The 4,669-nt window shown below is 33.5% G+C and overlaps 1 pseudogene; it reads left to right on the top strand.

Annotated features, from left to right (window-relative positions):
• The window catches only part of LOC108754148, an 8,780-nt pseudogene that overhangs the window by 1,912 nt on the left and 2,199 nt on the right, over nt 1-4,669 (top strand).

Below are 4,669 nucleotides of genomic sequence, written 5' to 3'. Positions count from 1 at the left end.
TGTAGAAAAAATTCCTAAGTTATCTTATATATACATGCTGTGTAAATCCTATAAGTATCTATTGTAAGAAATTTAGAGGAAATAAGCTATCAGCTTCAGGGCTGTGTGGCAGGACGGAAGTCTACCAACTCGAAGGAGAAGACCAGGCCTGGGTTCGAGACGAGGAACGCCCTGATATTTTTCTCTATTGTCATTAATTGTTTACACTATACAAGCTCCTACAGTGGCTGTATTCTAAAATTTACTGTCAGTATTGAAAATCTATAGTGCACATAACGAAAACTATAGATGTTCAATACTGGCAGTAAATTTTGGAACATAGTCGGAATCTTGTAATCCTCTATAGGAACTCATGGAAAAACTCATGAGAGCTTACAGCAAGATAGGAGCCTCCTCCCATGGGAAATGTGTAGTTTACCACGGGTACCCATGGTTAGACAAATCCATAGAAAAATTTCCTATAAGAATTTGCAGCAGAATAGTTTATAAAACAATCTAGTGCAGGAACAGGAAATATACCAAAAGTCGCAATAATATGATACAGTTATATGAATAAATACATCATTATGTGTTATATTTACATTCATGACAACACATTTGCATTGTTAAGAAGTTTTGCGAATCTATCAGTCAGATTATCTAAAATTCAGTCATGTCTCGAGATTTTCAGATGTTGTATTATTTCCGACACAATTTTGAGATTCGTTTGTGTTTAGTAAATTTTACTCTTATACAATCCACGTATTATAATATTAATCTATACTATATAAGCTATATGGACATATTGAGTCAGTCGGTAGCAATCGTCTCTTGGATGCCAGGCCATTCGCTAAGAAGGAGAAGAGGTAGCAATCGTCGGTAAACATCAAGTGTGATCGATCAATTAGAATCGGCAGTCAAAAGTCGACAGTCGAGTCGGCCTGCAGAGTCGGTAGTCTGCATGATACGGTCTTTACTTCTTTAGGTCGAGATGCTAGTGCAGCTTTAATTGTAACAAGAGATAAAATGGTGTACGGTCTGGGCAACAACACCGCCGGTTGTTTAGGAATTGGAAATACAAACTGCACACTATTTCCGAAAAAAGTGGAAGCCCTATGCGGAAAGGATATAAAGACGTTTGCATATAATAATGGACCTAACGTTCTGGCGCTTACAAAAGAGGGAGAGGTATGCTAATAGATTATAAGTGAATTCTTATCCCTTAATGATATGCAAAATCTGTAATGAAGGAATACCTATCTACACCTGTAGTGTATCTCAAATTTTGATAAGAGTTTTGACGTATGATGTTGCAAATAGTTGTAAATGACGTTTATAACTGTTTACAGCGTCATATTTATTTACTTCGTTTATACTGCTTGATTTACGTCAGTGATAACATGGATGTTATGAAACTGGCCAATCATAAAGCTATTGCTCTGGAAAATGGAAATGTGATTGATCAGTTTTGTAACATCGATATTGTAACTTCGGCTTAAATCGAGCTGTGTAAATGTAATGTAAGTGTAGTGTCATTGACGTAATACGAATAATTAATTGACGATATACTAGTAACATTGTTAGTTAGTACTAGTTACTATATATACTAATAACATTGTTATCAATTGTCAAAGTTACTCATTTATATTATTAATAACATGAAAATAATTAAATATTTTTGATCAGTATTAACAACAAAAAGCTAAAAGGTAGAATAGTTGTATGTGATATTGTTAGAATATATAATTTAAACCGAGTTTAATCTAGGGTTTTTAGATATCTAGAGTCTTAATTTCACAATTGATCAGAATTTAGTTGTATCCGGTGTTATTCAATTACTTTAAGAGAGCGCGTACAGAAGAATGATGTACGCGATTCGCAACCAATTGATCGCCCCCTTTTTTCGGCAAATATGGTGAGCTCATTATCGCGATACTATTAGCTGTAATAATCTGCGAAATAACTTAATAATTAGTGATACGAGCGACTTTAAGGTAATCTGCACGAATGAATGAAGACGTATGATGTCGGATATATATATTTATTGTAACTCAGAAGTGTTTTAAAACTGTTTCCTGCATATGAATATTTTCGTTGACCGTAGAAAACAATTACAGCGGTATATTGTTGATTTACAGAATTAAATGTTTACTATTTCAATAATTGAATATTCTTTAAAATTTGAACAGTGCGAATTAATAAATAAGTTTTTTGATGGCCAAGTCTAGAATTTAGTTGCTCCCAACAAATATAAATGTATTTATATTTGTACAAAAAGACATTTTGACTATTGAATTTTTACTTTTACCATTTTCTTTCGATACATTAATGTTTTCGAAAGGTATATTCCTGGGGTAGGAACAAATATGGCGAACTGGGGAACGGAACTCATGATCAGATTGTCACGCCTACCTTAGTAAACATATCTAATTTGGAAGGCAGTCCTGGCACGAAGCGTGTTGTGGACATTGCGTGCGGGAGTTCCCATTCTGTTGCTTTGACTGAGAATGGCGAGGTAAGCAAATGTCAAACATAATCTAATATTATGAGCTAAATAGCTATAATAGTTTGATTTAGGTATATACTTGGGGAATAAAAGTATACGGACAGAATACCAATATATTAACTAATGATACACCTACGCAAGTAATCTCTAATTTAGCTACAAAAAAAGTTGTCTACCTCACCTGCGGTGCGACCTTCACCATGGCAGTCACTGAAAATGGTGAGGTTTATAGTTGGGGCAATAACGATGTTGGCCAGCTAGGGATAGGCAATTATGAGAACCAAACACTGCCGAATCAAATTGATACACTAAGAGACATTGTAATAGGTAATTATTGGCTGCGATAGGTAATTATTGGCTTGCTATTTAGTAAAGAAAGCAGCTTTGTAACTGTTCCAAAATTCATTACAATTAGTTTATATATTTAGATTTATAAGGTAAAAGTAAGAACCAATTGTATTCAAGAATTTTACAACAGTTGCAAAGCTGCTTTTTCTATTAAACGCAGCCATTATCTTGATAAAATTTTAAAAGAAGAAAGGAAGACGAACAGCAAAACGAGATTACTGAGTGGTATTGTTTCAGTTAAGGTAGTTTGTGGAATCGATTACACACTAGCGCTCACGAACGAAGGGGACTTATACGTCTGGGGTGGAAATTACAACCAATTAGCGATCTGCAGCAAGCAGATCTGTTATAATAAACCAGTCTTAGTAAATTTATACTAATTATCATCATAAAAGAGTTAATAAAAAAAAGAATATTAAAGATTTTTATGATTTATTATTGTATCATTAGGTCGAGCATCAAATGGGAAGAGTGTCTGACATTGTTGCTGTACATAATAAATTCATAAGCATCGCCATTGGTGAAGATGGGCGTGTTTATGTGTGGGGTAACTGTAGCAAAAAGAAAATGAATCCAAGTGTCACACCATTCTCGAATGTGTACAATGCTCTTGCGTTATGTACCAGCGAGCGTTATGCATAAACCGCTGATCCTGTACTCAAACGAAAAATCGAGTATATTGCAACATCTCGGACTTGCATTCGACGATCTTGTATGCTTTATTTTTTTGTCATATTTATTTGTTTTGCTTACATATTCTCGCATTTTCTCAATTTATAGTGAAATGGCTATATTTAGAGATTCGCCATAATATTTATATTTGTAGTTAGGCATTATATTTAAGGCTTCCTTAAATTTATCTTTAGATGCTCTACAAATTTTTTTATTGGCTTGAGCGTCTTAAGATAGATTTAAAGAATCCTTAAGTACAAAGTCTGATTATGTAATAATCAACTTAATGAACAATCATTCTTTAATAATGATTATGTAATAATGAACTTAGTGAACAATCATTCTTTAAGAGGATCCTAAAATTGTCTCAATAGAATTTATCGATTCAATAGAATTTACACATGATTTGTGTCCCATTGGTGCGGTCTATTTGACGCTGCAAATGCTTCGAAATTTTTGATTGACCAATCAGAAGAAAGAATTAACTGATCAATCAAAAAATGCTTCGAAGCATTCGTAGCAAGTGGATCGTAGCCATGCATTGATACAGCCCTACATATTACAACATCGATATCGCATAGTATGTCCGATGAATACACCTAATATTCGAATAAATGAATAAAAAACGAATGAAAAAATACTTATTCGAATACATTTCGTTTTATTTGTTAAGAAACGAATAAATACTTATTTATTCCATTTAATTTTTTTTAAATATGATTACGAATATTTTCATTTCGTATTCACTTTTACTTTGCACATAGTTTGCAAGCCTACAAGAGAAAACAAAAATCTAAAGACAATAGGTACGCGATTACACATGGTGCGCTTAGTCCGCGACTTATACGATAGGCGTTCATTCAACCTATAGATAAAACAAAGACATTTTTCTTTGTCCTAAGCGCTCGCACGGAATGCAAGAGATCCGGTTCGACTCCCGGCCGAGGCAATATTTTTCGCAATAAGTTTATTACAATTTTTAAGATATGGAAAAAAATTTGAGGAGATTATCAGAATGATTGTGTGAATCCGATAATTTCACCGGCTCTCAATTTATTTCTGAAAAATTAATTCAATTTAAATGAATGTTAGTTCAACATCTTAACACTCGGAACTATAAGGCGCTTCGTATTTAAAGTTTGAATATTTAACAAGTTCCATTTC

This window comes from Trachymyrmex septentrionalis, unplaced genomic scaffold, assembly GCF_001594115.1.
Source record: "Trachymyrmex septentrionalis isolate Tsep2-gDNA-1 unplaced genomic scaffold, Tsep1.0 scaffold764, whole genome shotgun sequence".
In the NCBI taxonomy this organism is placed as follows: domain Eukaryota; kingdom Metazoa; phylum Arthropoda; class Insecta; order Hymenoptera; family Formicidae; genus Trachymyrmex; species Trachymyrmex septentrionalis.
Note: the sequence above shows the minus strand (reverse complement) of the source record. Positions and strands in the feature narration are given on the sequence as shown.